The 16899-nt window shown below is 39.4% G+C and overlaps 1 protein-coding gene across 9 annotated transcripts in view; it reads left to right on the forward strand.

Moving 5' to 3' along the window:
* Window positions 1-16899, forward strand: part of LOC109059809 (RNA binding protein fox-1 homolog 1) — a 234599-nt gene that overhangs the window by 174877 nt on the left and 42823 nt on the right. The window lies entirely within an intron of this gene.

A 16899-nucleotide genomic window follows, 5' to 3' on the forward strand; every position in this document is an offset into this window, starting at 1 on the left:
GTAGTGCAGGTTGAGTAGCCAATGCTTATTTGGTCTGTTTTCTTGGAGGAGAAAGACTATTCAATTTAAATAAGTACATATGTTAAAAGTGTGTGCATTATTTTGTAGGACATAGTCGGCTTCAATGCTCATATTCATGGACTAAAAATAAGAAATCACATAATCGTCAACAAGTCCATAATGAACGTTTTTTGCATCAGCTGGTCTACATAAAAGCATCAAGGTCGAGGTCGACACACAAACCCCTGTGTCAGTCATTACAGATATTTTTCCTCAGTGGCTCTACCTCCAGCTTGCGTGATTGATGTCAGGCAAGGTTAGCGGAAAAAGAGTGCACTTTGTTCTTTGACCGATAGTGGGCCGCTGTCCTCTTTCTATCTCTCCCTCGAATCCCCCCTCCTCTATTTCTTTCAGGAAAGACTGCCACAATTCTTCAACTCCAGTCCCGAGCACCTCTGCCCCTGACTTAGCCCAGCTGCTGTGGACCACAGACACACTAATTGGCCCTGATTTAGTCTGCACTCTAAGTGCTCTCTGCTGTGTGTGCTGCGTGGGGCTGCCATGTCAGTCCGCTCTTTTCCAACTGGCAAATGAGGCCATTACTTATGTGGGTTATTTCAAGTGATGATATGTGTGTCATCAATCCAGAAAAAAAATAAAAAAATATCTCTGGAGAGTTGTGTTTTTATAATACACTTGGAGTATTTACAAGTTAATCATATATTAATTTGGTGATAATACACTGAGATTTCCTCAATATTTAGATTTTTTTGCACCCTCAGATTCCAGATTTTCAAATAGTTGTATCTCAGCCAAATGTTGTCCTATCCTAACAAACCAAACATCAATGGAAAGCTGAATGGCCGACATTATTCAGCTTTCAGGTGATGTATAAATCTCAGTTTAAAAAATGGACCCTTATGACTGGTTTTGTGGTCCAGGGTCACATATATATTATATATATATAGAACTTTATATAGTGAGCTGTACAGTCATATAATTTAAAATTTGAGACTATATAAACAAGCACATAGTTGAGATTTGCTGTATTGTATGAATGATTTTATGAGTTTACTGTATGTATACAGGTAAAGTCAGATATACCGTATATCCATCTTTATATAGATAACATAATTTATGATTCACAATGATATAAACAATCATGTAATTGATTTCATAATATATATATATGAGAGAGAGAGAGAGAGAGAGAGCTTTACGTAATTATGATACTGAATGTGTTTTAAAATAAGATATATATCCAACTTCATATGTAGCACTGTGCGATAATATTGTTTACATTTTTCAACAATATACACACCCCCACAACCAAAATTTGCTGTATAGTGTAGTTTATTCATTCTACAGCATAGCAGCAAAGCTTATTTTCTTTTTCAGTGTGTGTGTTTTTTTGGGGGGGGTTTTTTATATGTAGGTCTTATTCTGTGATGGACAGACGTGCTGAACTGAAGCCAAGTCATTTACGGCATCTTGTTTCAAAGATGCCAAGGCCTAAATCAATTTAACTTCACAGCTAGCAGGGCACGGATGGAAATATGGACATTCGTGCGGCTACGCCCCGCCAGTCCTCAGAATTAAAACCATTAATCTATACACAGGTGACTGTTTTAGCATGCTAGCACAGCAGATTCATTAGGTGTTAGTTTAAAGAAAATCAACTGCGTTGAAACAATTAAGTTTTCCCCTCACAAATCCTGTTAGGAGATGCGACGGAAGCTGTTCTGCTTAAAATCATTAGCATCTCCAGTTTCTCAAATTGAATACGCATCACATGCTTGTTTTCTCAAAGCACACTGAAATGCATGGGGTCCGGCGGTAGTCCGTCAGCTAGTTCAGAGTGGCGAAATGACTTGGGTTTGCAGAGCACATTATTGTGTATTTGACAGTTCTTGACAGTTCAATTTTAGCCCTGTGTTCGGCTGACATTATTCTATCAGGGCCCTCCATAATCTGAGGCTGTAATACGTCGGATGCGGCAAATGCTTATTTCCAAGACCTCTGCGGCAGGGGCCGGCCTGCGCCATCACTCATATCTCAATTACCTAATCTAATGCATCTCAGTGGGCTGCTGCCCGAGCTTCATTTACTGTAAGTGCTAGAAGCTCCTCTGCAATTGTTATGTGCGCCAGCACCAACCTGCGCCGTCTGGGGGAGAGTGAGCTCAGAAGAAGAGGGGCAGGGAAACACACGAGAAGGAGGGAGAAAGACTCGGGGAGATGAATCGAGTTGGTGGGGGGAAAAAGACAAAGAGAGAACAGCGAGCACTTCTCTGTAAGAGGGTGTCATGCATCAGCGGGCGGAGAGGAAGAGTGCTGTAGAATAGATGAGTATTAGCAGCTACGCGCATGCTGTGATAGGAACAGGAAGCAGAATTCCTCTTCAATACCATTCGCCTTCACATTTTTGGGAGACTGTAGCTCGGTTCCAGAACTTAGTGAGCTGCCTATATAGTAGCTGACTATTAAGGCAGCATACTCTGTCATGGAACTTTATAGCTAACTAATTTGGAACGCACTTGTGCTCCACACTGTCTCTACTCACAGTTTTACTCATAATTTTAACAGAGTTTGGTATTAGCATGTTGCTAAGTTAAATGTGTGATACTTGAATGAACAAAATACACTGATCACAACTATGTGGGGTATTGTAAATATTGGTTTATAGTTAATAATTACTGAACTAGTCACAATGCATCCATTAATTTAATAAATAAAAACATGCATACATACATACATAAATAAATGTCCCCAAACTTTGAGCATTAGTTTAAAAAAAGTTAGAGGCCAAATTAGATTGGATTTGGATTGAGATCCAGTGACTGTGAAGGCCATTTGAGTAAAGTGAACTCATTGTCATGGTCAAGAAACCAGTCTGAGATGATTTGAGCTTTGTGACATGGTGTATTATCCTGCTGGAAGTAGCCATCAATAGATGGGTACACTGTAGTCATAAAGGGATGGACATGGTCAGCAACAATACTCAGGTAGGCTGTGGCATTTAATCGATGCTCAATTGATACTAAGGGGTCCAAAGTGTGCCAAGAAAATATCCCCCACACCATTACACCACCACCAGCAGCCTGAACCACTGAGACAAGGCAGGATGGATCCATGCTTTCATTTTCTTTACGCCAAATTCTGACCCTACCATCTGAATGTCGCAGCAGATATCAAAACTCATCTGTGTGAATTGTAGCCTCAGTTTCCTGTTCTTCGCTGACAGGAGTGGCACCCGGTGTGGTCTTCTGCTGCTGTAGCCCATCTGCTTCAGGGTTTGACGTGTTGTGCATTCAGAGATGGTATTCTGCATGCCTCGGTTGTAACGAGTGGTTATTTGAGTTACTGTTGCCTTTCTATCATCTCTAACCAGTCTGCACATTCTCCTCTGACCTCTGACATCAACAAGGCATTTTCATCAATACAACTCCCGCTCACTGAATATTTTCTCTTTTTTGGACCATTCTCTGTAAACTCTAGAGATGGTTGTGCGTAAAAAACCAAGTAGATCAGCAGTTTTTGAAATACTCAGACCAGCCCGTCTGGCACCAACAACCATTCCACGTTCAAAGTCACTTAAATCCCCTTTCTTCTCCAATCTGATGCTCGGTTTGAACTTTAGCAAGTCGTCTTCACCACATCTAGATGACTAAATGCATTGAGTTGCTGCCATGTGATTGACCGATTAGCAATTTGTGTTACCAAGAAATTGAACAGCTGTACCAAATAAAGTGGCCGGTGAGTGTGTATATATACAGTATATATATATATATATATATATATATATATATATATATATATATATATATATATATATATAATATTAATGTTTAAGATTCTGTAATATTTAAGATTCAGCACTAATTCTATTTCTGGAGTTCATGTTCCTCAAGTGTCATTAAAGCAAAAGGGGGCATAATAACTACTAAGAAATTCTGAAATGCATGCTATTTTTTAAATTCAGTATTTATTTTTTTCTCAAATTGTCATGCAGCCTGTATCGTTTGTCTAATTAGAAGCTACAGTTTTCAGACTTTGGACCTCACTGTATGTACTCAGCCTTGTGAAAACAAATGGCCCAAGTGTCTGCATGTTTTTTCTACAGTGAGAACAATGGATGAGAACAGCAGGAATCTGGAGATATGTCACCCAAACTATCCTCTCCGGCAAGACCACAAGCAAAAGAAGCCTTTTCCCCTCCCCGATCCTTCCATGACAGCTGGAGAGGGATTCGTCCACAGACTGATTTACTGTAGTGAGGATGAGATTCACATACTAAGCCGGCTTTTAAATCATTTTTAAAACTGTCAAGTGAAATGCTTTCCAGTAACACTGGTGAGTTAATATATTAGCGTTGCCTTGGAAACGCAGGGAAAGAAATAGTTTGATGTATCCTCAGAGGGTTTAAACGAGGGTAGGATGGCGGCTCGGCGAAAGTTGCTCGCTGCTTATTTTCGCATTCCATTCCAGTTAACTGTCTTGGATGGCTAGTAATTAATCAATGCGTTTTTGTCAGGTCACCGCGCACGCTCTAGAGATCTGTCAATAAGTCACGTCAGACTCATCAGATATATCAGTGACACACTAGAATCACCACAACAATTAAAACTGCAATTAACGCAGGCTCCCCGGTCCCATGGCGGCACACTCACACGCGCATGTGCTAAGTGTGTGCGTCTGTGCGTATGCAGATCATCAGTGAGTTTAAGCGCAGAGGTGTGCACTGAGAACTCCGCCGCTAATATGTTTTGTCAGGAAAGCTAGTGTGGGTGATAGAGTGGCCATGTTTTTGTCTGTATTCCCCTGTGACAGAGCGTGGTTCCCACTTCCCTGTCTGTCTATTACGCAGTGCAAAGGTTGGCCTGTCAGCTCTGTCTGTCACCCCCAATCTGCGTCAGGAAAACGTGCCAAGGGCCAAGTTTCTAACACACATTCACACGCACACATCTCTCCCGTATGCCCAGTGACCTGTGCTTTCCCTGGTATGTGTTACAGAGCCAGTACAGTGCTGGGATCAGCTGACACAAAGCTCCTAAAGCCACGGCTTTCCTACTCAACCTTCGCTGAGCAAATCCACAGATCTACCTGAGTTCTTATGATGCACCGTTCCTGCCTGTAAAGGCTGTAAGTTTGCACAAAAATGAAAATTCGGTCATCATTTACTCACCCTTATATTTTTCCAATCATGTATGACTTTATTTCCTTTATGGAATGGAGAAAGAGATGTTTCGAAGAATGATAGTGGTTGTTGTTTTTACTATTAATGGGGTCTGGGGCTTCATAAATGTAAGGCAGCTCCATAAAAGTACTATTAAAAAGGTCAGTGTGAATACAGTCTTCTGGAGTCATATGATAGCTTTGTGTGAGGAAAACATATGCTTTAAGATCTCTGGTGTTTGTGACAGTTCAGGTGGGAAGTACTGATGCAGAAATCTGTGAACGAAACATTTGTTTGAGTTGAATCTTATCAATGAATCATTTGATTTAATTCACAAAACTGGTCTGAATGATTAATACACGAATCAGAATTGACCTGGTTCCTTGAGTTTATGTTCATGACCCAGTGAGATCAGCAAGGAATAATGACTTAATTTTTTTGTTTTATCATGCAAAGCTATTAAATGAATTCAAGAAAACATGAAACTTATTACAAATTGTTTGTAAGAATTGAATCATTTAATCATTTGATTTGATTCACACAACTGGACTGATTGATTCACGAATCAGACTTTATCTGGTCATTTGAGTTCGGCATCATGAGATCATCAGTGATTAATGACTGAAATTTGGCTTTATTCCTCATGCAAGGCTATTGAATGAATTCAGAAGACTTAAATAGAAAGTAAAATAGCATGTGAAAGAATCGTTCAAGTCACATTTTCTCAATGAATTCTTTGATTCCCACAAACATGTGCCATATCTTAAAGGCTGTGAATGGTAGTTCAATGGATTGTACTGTCGTTTAACAACATGCCAATTGTACAACTTACAAAACATCTTTTATAAAATGTGCAGTAGAGAAAAACCGCACCAAATTTTTGAAAATGACATGATTTAGAATCTTTATACAGTACATCACTCACAGCCATGTTTTCATCTGCGTAAAATTCAGTATGGCATCTGCCCTGATCAAAGTCTATGAATGAATTCAGAAGACGTTTTATAGAATCTGAACTACATTTCCCACCAGCCTCTTGTTTGTGGAAGATGGGAGTGGGGTTATGATCATGGGCTCAGCTCATCTATGAGAAAACACCTGATATGAGGAGAGAAAGAGACACATATATTGACTTTAGAGAGAGGGAGAGAGAGCAGCAACGCTTCTTTTGAGTTCTGGTAAAGCAGACGGCCCTGGGGGCTTTGTGGGGAGCCACTGCGCTGCTGGAAATTGGCCCGGCAGTATATGACACTTCACAGGAACCATTGGATGTGTGATAGGAGATGCTGATGGGTGGAAGCCCCCGATAACCCCATGTAAACCCTTGGGCTTCCACCAGTCATACCTTTAATTTACAGTGATAACTTCTCACCACACCTCTTAACCTCACATTCCCACAGTGCTGTGCTAACGTTGCACAGCAATAGCGGCACACAGGGGAAAGAACTAAAACATATGTGTGGCCTGTTTAACCATTGACATACGCACTCAAAGTTGTGCAAGCATATCGAGCGGACGTGACGTTGCATGGATTATGCTGAAATACAACCTTTTGACTTTGAGCGGCTGGTGTTTGTGGCAAAAATGGTGATGAAAATAATTTGATGGAACTGTTTTCATAAAGTAATTTGGGTCATTTGATGCCATAACAGATGGGCTATATTCAGAGACATTGCATCCTCTGCTAAAATTAATAGCACAACTTTTACAGCAGCTGACACTAATGTTTTTATGCTGGCTTTCTGAGTATTTTATGTCGCTAGTCGAAACTAATAGCTCGGGTTACTACACAGTGTAAACATTTATAATGGCAATTTTAAAACATCTGGCAATAATGGGATGTATCTTGTTAGACGCTGAGGCTTGTCAACACGGTGAACGTAATTATGACAGATGCCAGTTCTCTAAGCTCACTCATGAAGCCACATGTGAACGCACACACGTGATGCAAACCCTCCATTCTGCACTCGCACAGAAAATCACTGGGCTGCCTAACAAGCCATTGAATTAATTGTTTGTAACTAGTGTAAATATTTTCAGACTGTGCAAAAGCATGAAATTGGCCAATATAGGAAAAATTAAACGCAATTAATCCACAGCTCCCATAATACAGATAAGGACAGATAAATCTTGCACATGAAACGGCATGCAATTAAATTGCACTGGTTTAAAGACTGAAACAGAATGTGTACTGTATGTAGGGATAAGTTAGAATGCTTGACTAGTCATCTACTAGTCAACTAACTTATTCAAATTTTTTTTTTAGCTTGAATGTTTTTAGCTTTTAAAGGAGATGAATTGAGAGACACATGTTCAACCAAATCTATCTGTAAATCTTTTGTGTGTGTGTGTGTGTGTGTGTGTGTGTGTGTGTGTGTGTGTATGTTTGTATGTTTTCATATTTGATGATGTCATATCTGCATGTGCTTTAATAGTCATGATTAATGAAAGCAATTGGAGAAAGAGCTTGTTCGCTGGCCTTCCCGGAGGGCTGTGAGTTAGATGCTGGCAGAGACATCTGTGTGTCCTGGCCTGTTTCTGCAGCTCTCTGTGTGTGTCCATCTATGTGTGATTAGTTCTGCTCTTAGTGTACCTGTGCGCTTGCTCCAGAAATCATTAGGCCTGGTCATACCTCTCCTAGCTACGCTTCACAACATCTGTCATGACACAGTCATCAGAGACCCTGCAACATCTGCCAGAGTCTTAGCCTTTGTTCCCCCCCCCCTCTCTCTCTCTCTCTCACACACACACACACACACACACACACACACACTCCGTTTCTTGTTCTCCTTGTTACCACTGTTGTTGTCATTTTTCCTCTTTTCTCACATTTTTTCTTCACACAAACCAGAAATAGCACAGCTCCTTGATCAAACAGTATTAATGTCCTACCCCCTTACTCGCCATTGATCCACAGATAATATACGGCTCCTGCTATCTGAGGAAGAATTTAGCAAAATTTTGATTTTTGGCCTGAAAGCTGAGGATGATTTCAATCCAGTGGTTTTAAATGAGAGGGAACAGTGGGGTCCTAAATTGTGTGTGTGTGTGTGTGTATATGTATATATATATATATATATATATATATATATATTATTGCATTTTTTATAATATGATATTGTCTTTATATTGTCTTTATCACAAAACAAACTGGGTCATCTGGTTTTGTATCATCATGAAGTGAGTTATTTTGCAATGTCGGATCACTTTACATTACCTCTTTTATTATACAATTACTGTATAAATAAATAATGGACATAGAATATTGATTTGAGTTGAAATTATCTTATTATGTGAGGAGAAATGGACAGCAGAGTGCTGTCATGAAACTAGCACAGCCATGTAGGAAATCAGATGTCTGGGACAAAAGCAGTCAATTATACAGTTTAACTGTCCTTTTATAAATTATTTAACAGCAAAATTCTGCAATTGACCAATCAGAATGAAGTATTCCAGTGAGCCGTGTAATAAATAAATACAGTCATAATATATATTAGGCTAACTTCATGTGATACAGTGTAGACAGCTGTGCTAACAGTAAATGACATGATTCCAAGGTTAAACATGATGCGTGATTAATTAATGTTCTTACTGCAAGTTGCTTTCACCCAGAATGGGAGGAGGGCAGGGAGACGGAGAGAGAAAGAGACAGGGGGAGAAATAGAAGACCATGATGGGGGGTGGGCTGTATAGAGGAGAGAAAGACGAGAAAGGCAAAGAAATGAGCTTTCTCCAGCCAGTGTGAGTGTGTGGCTGTCTGACAGCCTGGTTCAGTGCCACCTCACCACTTTGTTTCAGCTGTGTAAATAATGGCTGTAATTAAAATCACCTGTACCTGACAAGCATCAGAGTGTCTGCAGAAGATGCGCTGGCCTGATGAGCACTTTGCGTTCATGCTGCTGTCGCATTCACTGCTGTGACAACTGATATATTGCATGTGCAACTACAAATCTCTACTTCATGTACTGCATGGGAGATTAGGGCCGAACTGGGTTTGCACACACATGCAAGTGTACTTGCTAATTGTCACATGCTTACAAAGTGCATACAGACTGACCTGGTTGTTCAGAACAGCTTGTGAAGTGAATATATATCAAATGTTCTTTATTGTATTCAAAATTCAGCCTCACTCAGGAAGATTTGTGTATTTTAAGCAGGAAAACATAAGTTAAAATCCTCCTATTAACATTATTAGCCATTTGCAGTGTTGTGCTACTGTTTCCCTCCAATTTATGTATCATTGTGATCACAGGGCGATGACTCAGACCCCATCCCAGACTGAAGCTAGTGTGTGTTAGCCGCGAGCTACTTCGCCTTCAACACCCACAGAAACACAATTTCCCTCCAAAAAACGTCATGCCACATCACAAACAAGTCATTGATCTGGGGCTGATCTGCAATTGATGAAACATAATGAAGAAATGAGAAAGCCAAGTATGCGATGTTTTCAAAGGTGACATGAGCCGTCTGTGCAAGATCTCCTAATAGAATTACCCACATGCAGCTAAAGCATAGCGGTGACGCTAACTTGTAATTAAGATTTCTGCGGCTTGCTTAGATAACCCTAGAGTCAGCCTGCTGCTGTGGCATTCTCTTTGTTGTATGTTACTTTTAGCTCATTTTTTAATTGACTGTTAAACTATATCTAACACAGACACTCTGGACTGGTTTACCGGATTTTGCAAGACAATAATGACGCCACACAGTAAAGCACTTTTTAAAGTTCTGAAGTTCTGAGATAAGTGCACATGGCGTCTTGTTGTGAATCCTTTTTGAGTGTGTGTGTGTGTGTGTGTGTGTACCTACTTTACCATATTTTGGGGACAAATTTGGACACAAAAGTGAGCTAAACCTGACAAAATCTCCAAAAACCTCCCTTTGGGGACATCCTCATTTGTAAAAATAGTATAAAAATAAAGTTTTTTTTAAATTGTACAAAAAAAAAAAAAAAAAAAAACAATTTGTGTAGGGTTATCGATTATACAGTTTTTAAGCATCAAAATAAAGTTTAATCCAGCTTTAATTTTTCCCCCACGTACATTAGAATGTGTCCTGTTTAATTATGTATTTTTCTGAGCAAAAAATAATGACTATCATACATTTTAACTGAAGATTACAATTACTGAAGACACAGACTAAAATGCCATTCAGTGTGTGTGAATCATTGGTGTGTGGCGGTTTTCTGAAATGGTGTTTTTTTTTTTTTTTTTTTGTCCCAATCACATTTTCTTGGTTAAATAAACATTACTTTCACTGTAAGAAAAGGAAAAGAAAAAGACAATTCTATTTTGTATTTTTACATTTACAATGTAATCAATATTATATTTATTAAAGCCATGTATGAATCTCATCAAGTTTATTACATTTACATTTATTCCAAAATAATAACTGAAGGCAGTAACAATTTAAACAATATATTTTATTTGTGAACTTAAGTTCATCTATTCTTTTTAATAGGTAACTTTTAACTATTTTTTAATTTTTTGGATCATCATTCATCAAAGCTCTGTAAATATTGGTCAGACTTGAAATTTTACCAAGCTGATTCACAGATCATGTTTTTTATGCCATTTTAAGTCTTATTTTGACATAACAAAGTGGCTATATGTGAGTTGTTTACTTACTTTTTTAAATTAGTCTTTCCATTAATGCCATTATATTATTCATTCAGACTGATTCGCGAATGCAGAATGAGCATGAACACAAGGGGCGGGATTTATCACATGAACCAATCACAATAACAACAAAACCAGTCATATCCAATCATATCGCAATGGAGGCATTGTCTCCTACCACGCGATTTCCCCCCATTCATTCTCAGTTACCCCCCACCAAACTCACGCCACTCTTTAGGAGGTCTGTTAAAACTCAATGGGCTCAGGGGAGGCGAGAGACTCCTGCTGTTACTTTACCTGCTAGTGTAGCTGTTGCACAATGTTTCTTTAGAAAAATGAGTGATTTATATACTTTTTAATGTTATATTTTGTAATGTTGGCATTGTTTTATGTTTGTACTACGATTTTTTTTCTCATCCAAAATTTTGAGGAGACACTGACTCCCTTGGCTCCTCGGAGGAAACACCCCTGAAATACATATATATATATACACACACACATAAGCATTCATAGACATATATTGTAATCTTGCAATGTTGGCATTGCAAGGCTGGATGCAGCCACATACCAAAGGAATTCATAAACTTCTGAGATGGGCACAAATGACATCCTGTTGTGAATCTTTTTTGAGAAAATTGTCCTTTAATTCTCCTGTGTATCATGTCACTACGGTGATGGAGTCTATTTCACCCTTAATGAGACCCCTTAGAAACTGACAAAATGGAGAAAGTAGGAGAGAATCAGGGCTGCTGAAAGGATAGTTAAGGAGTGATTCACGTCCCGATCCGTGCCCAGCCCGAGGAGCTGTGTTTATTCCATATGAACCTGCCTTCCTGAGTCCCTAAGGATAACATCTATTAAGTGAGCCTGACAGTTTCCAGGCTGTCTTCATATGGCCGAGACCCTGCTGCTGAGTGCCTTTGCCTGCCACGCGTTCCCTTTTTACCCACATGACATCCACCACATATAATTACAGCACATGGGAGCCCAAGCACGTGTGTGTGTGTGTGTGTCTGTGTTGTAGAAGGAAGTGGTACAACTTCTCAGTGCAAGGAGGTTTTTGGGTGGTGACCCTGACTCTCTGATTAGAAAATTAGCCCAAAACATGGCACACTAACGACCTAGGCTTATTAGCGACAGTGCCAGTGTTTAGTGGGCGTGCTGGGCTGAGCTGTGAGCGGCGGGGAGGGCCGACAGTCTCTGGAGGAGCAGAGAGAGATACTTTCTATGTGCTGGGGGAGAGAGACAGAGACGCATCCGACACAGATGGCTGAACCCCTCTAAGTTCAACCCTACTAGAACATGAGATTTGCAACACGGAATGGAAAGCAGATTTGTTCCAGTGGAGCGGTGGGGGGAAGGCGATGAATTTGTGACCTGGTTAATGTATATGCGCTCTTCATCTGAAGCGGTGACCAGCCTGGAACATGCTGGCCGAGACTGATGTGTATCAGAGGAAAGCTGGCAGGAAGAGAACAGCTACGGGGGGACACGACACTGACTGTATATCTACCATCTGATTCTGCCAGCCTTTTTGCTTTTACTTCTTTCTCGCTGTTGTAGATTCAGTTTATATTTGTTCAGGAGGGTCAACCCTGAAGCTTCAAGTGCTGTGTGTGTCATGAGTAACTTAATGATGTCACTGTTATTATATAGACTTTGTTCAATTGTTTTAGCTATTTCTCTCTCTCCCTCTATACTTATATTTTTAAATAACTTAATATTTTTAATATAAAAAATAGTAATTGTTACATCAGTTCTAGCTCGTGTTTTTCTGCTATATATTGATTATATTACTTGTTTTACCCCAAATAAATGTTACTATATAAATATGTATGAAATTATAATTGTATTTTTTATATTATAATTTGATACATTTTGAAATTTATATTAATAATAATTTAATAATTATATATATTTTTTAAAAATCATATAACTATTTGCTTGTGTTTTTCCACTGTATATTGAGGGGTTAAATAACGGTTGTTGTCAAGTCCGTAGCCTGAGGCATGTGTCTCTGAAACAGGTCAGATGCATTTATGCTCTTTTATGTGTGACGACTGCTATTCCCAACCTTCTTTTTTCCTAAAGACTTTCAAATAATATAGGGGAATGACATCCACTGCAATTGTATGAAGAGCCCCTTAAAAGTGATTGTGTGCACAAATGTCGTATCACTTGGTTTTCATCAAACCATGGCCCAGGAGGCAATGTACCAACCAGCATGCTGGTCATTATCTGCGGTTGTCTAGGTAGTACTCCTCATCCGAAATTATGAGTAGCATCAGGGTGCAGGCACAGATCCATTTTTACTGCCTCTTTATACTGCCACACTATGTACTCAGAGAGGCTGGCAATATGCAAGCCAAAAGAGTTCATATTTTCGCTCCGAGTTCAGCAGGGAAAAGGAACTGGGTTATGATTGCATGGCTTTGTGTTCAAAATACGCCCACTTCAGGCTCTCATGCAAGCCAGCTATTGAGATCTTATTATTGCAACTCACTGACTATAAAAACATCATCCAATACCATTAGACTGAAGCAAAGACTAAGTCTGTCAGTGAAACCGTGCCTCAAATTGGTATTCTCAACTCGCAAAATGGTTGCCTGTGGTTTTAAGCTGTGTGTGGTTGGGTGGACATGCTTACCAAAGCATTCACAGTCTAAAACAAAGGTCAAGCTCCGAGGAGAGCCGGCGAGGAAATTGTATGTGTGGACACTAAAAAAGGTAAACATAACATTTACAGTAGTCTTCTCACTGAGTTCATCATACTTTTAAAGGTTTCCACAAGCCCAGATCTGATGTAGTAGACCTGTTTAACATTACATGACCGATCTCAAATCAAAATATGCCATTAGTCCAATAGTAAATGGAGTGAAACCTTTTTAAGATGTTTCATAACAGTAGAGGATGCCAGGGATGGTTGTAACTTTGCATGAGATGTAACACCATCGGTGTAACCACAGGTTAACATATGTTAACCAACATATAAAAAATATATACACAGTGTGTGTGTGTGTATATATACAGTATATATATTTACTGGATGTGAAATTTTGAGATTACAGCCATCCCAGTTCTACCCTAGTAAAATATCAGCTTCACCTTTGAGTGATGATCATATGCTTCATTGTGTGTGCATCCACCAAAGGGCCTGTTTGGTCTGGATTTATGGTTTACACATGGAGACCCTCGGAGGTGGCCTCAATGGCGGCATCATTCAATGGCCTTGCTGTTTCCTTTGTGATCCTACAGAGATTTCTTCTGTTATTGGTATCGACTAGACAGGATTTGTGTCCGTCACAGCAAACCACTTAAGCCAGATCAGCCTTTAATACTAATTAAACTGCTTGGGGACACACTCCAGCGCCTGGTAACTTACAACCAGTGCACATGCCGATTTCTATTCTCTCTTGACCTGAAAATAAAATGGTGGCCTTTTTTATTTGCTGCCCATTACGGGTAAAGTGCTTTCTTTGTTTGCCTCTTGAAAGACCCAGAGCCGCCACTGTCATCACAGTAATGTCTGATTTCCCATCAGGTGACGATTTAGCTTATTAAGGTTGCACAGATGGAGATGCTTCTGGAGAAGGATTACTAAAAGAGTTTGTCGACACACTGTTCAGAGGACCGCAGAGCTGTTTGCCTTGTGACAAATGGCAAGTGCAGCCCCACTATGCAGGAAGTGCTATTGGCGAGTGCTTTAAGATGTTTAATTAAAGGCACTGTGTGACAGGAGGGAGACCTGCGCGGGGTCCGGGGACTACGCAGCTAATCCTCTTCCTGTGCACACTATCCCCTTGCGAGTGTGATTGATGAACTGATTCCTCTTTACATCTTCATTTGCATGGCGTGCTAACGCTGGCACGGGGCTGAGCAGCGGCAGACAAGAGCTCCTGCGCTAATGCCGGCTAATATGATAATGGGAAACTAGGCAAGGTTAGCCGCCGTCTAACCCATTAACTCGGGGCTGCGGTGCACCGCTTCGGTCGCAAAACGAAGTGTCCCACAGGCAGTGTTAATCTGTTAAGGATGTTTGTTTTTGTTTTTTTCATGGATGATTAAGTTGCCTTTTGTTAAATGCTTTAATTAAAAAATGCAGTATAATAATTAAGGTGTGTCCCAATTTGTGTATTTATACTAAAAAGTATGTATTGTTTTTGCCTAAATAGTGCTAATACAGCTTTTCTTTAAGCAGTGGATATACAAGAAGAAAAAAAAGGTTTTTTTTTTTAGAGAACACAAATAATTTTTGTATTAGTATTTATTTATTTTACTTAGATTTTGAGATTTTTTTGGATTTGTAGATTTGTACGGAGCCCCTAAGGGGACATGGTATTACAAAAAAAAATATGAGATGAGGGGAAAAATGTTTTCACGCTGTCTAATAAAACTAATTTGTTCCCCCTCGAGAAACTTTATGTTCACTCACAAAACATTTGCATGCTCTCGCAAAAGTGTTGTGTTCATTGAGAAACTTTGAGTTTGCGCAAAAGCAAATATAGTTTTACCTCCCACAAAGTTTCTCAGGGGAATGCAAAATGTTTTTAATGCAAAGGTATTGAAATATAATTTTTCCCTCCCATTTATTTACCATTACCATATCCCTTTTGAGGCTCCATAGACTTGATGTGAATGAAATTATGGAACAGTTTTTGGAACAGTTTCCCTTCCGTTTTTAGATTTTTAGGCTTGTAGAGAAAAATTTAATTGTTTAATCCATAGATTTCCATTTATAGAGTTGTTTTAAGAGAATATATGGATTTTTGTAATGATTTTTAGACTGTTACATGCATAGTGCATGGTATAAGTGTATAGTATGCCATTTGAGACACAACTTTGGTTTTATTTTATTTTGTTATTTATTTTGAACTAACATGCTATTTTTGATGGAATTTTTTTTTTATTTCATAGTAAAATTATCTAAATTTACTAAATTTAAGAAATAATTTGGTCAAAATTATGCACAAATAATCTGTGCACACAGAGGTACAACACTTATTCTCTATCTCAGCTTCCAGCTTTTCACCCAATGAACCTTCAACAGAAACTTTCTGCTGATGGGAGGCAGTTATATTTTCACAATGTCTGCCAGGCCCCGCTTCCTTTTGAGTTTGCATGTTTAAAAGGTAGCCCCCTGCTGGGAAATGGGTTACTTTCAAAATAGTTCACACCCATGCGCTACAAAACCTCTTGCATTATTAATTTGTTTACTTGGAGACAGAGAGTACGATTTGATGTCTGGCTTTCCAAGTTATCATGCACTTACCAAATGGCAAAACTCCTCCAGAAGAGTTGGATAATGCTCACCGGATAACACGAGCGATGAAATGTTCTATACGAAAATGTACTGCAAAGTTCAATGGGAAGGAAAGAGAGGTTGGGATAATGAACAGTCGAGGGGTCCCAGGGTCCTGCCCCGCTCTATAGCTGTATGTCACTGCGGGTCTGTTGGGGAGTGGTTTGTCCTCTAAGCTGACTGTTTGGAGTAAAGGGGCAGCATGCTGGTCCTTAAACACTCGGTGTTGCTCACATGTGTACTCATACACACAAGGAGCGCCTGTGGAGAGAATCCTGCATTGAGCGAGAGGAGAAAACAAAGGTGAAGGTTGATCGAACGTCCAATCTATATGAAAGAAAGGGCGGAACCGGCAGGGGCTCAAGAAGGCCTTGCCTCAGCTGTTTTCTTTTCTTTTTTTTTTGTTTGTTTGTTTGTTTTGGAAGAGTTGGCCTAGGAAGTCAGTGTGTTTGATAGAGCAAGGACAGTGGATCTTGATCCTGTTTACCTCTCAGCCCGGCCCGACCAAAATCCTCAGCACTGATGGATGCCAAGAGAACTTACCATCCAAGCACCAGACACTTGATTTAAAAAACATTGTTTTGTTTTGTTTTGTTTTGTTTTTTTACTGTGAGAAATCAAGCATACACAGTGAGATTTTAGCCTGTTATTTTTATTTTTTTTAATGTAGCCAAGTTCTCGATCATTTTTAAACATTTAAAAAAAAAAATTTTTTTTTAAAAACTGACCACACTCACCCAGTATCAGTAGTTTTGTATTACTGTTTGTTTTTAACAAAATAAAATACATTTGCTTTATGTAAACTGTAAT

This window comes from Cyprinus carpio, chromosome A3 (assembly GCF_018340385.1).
Source record: "Cyprinus carpio isolate SPL01 chromosome A3, ASM1834038v1, whole genome shotgun sequence".
In the NCBI taxonomy this organism is placed as follows: Eukaryota; Metazoa; Chordata; class Actinopteri; order Cypriniformes; family Cyprinidae; genus Cyprinus; species Cyprinus carpio.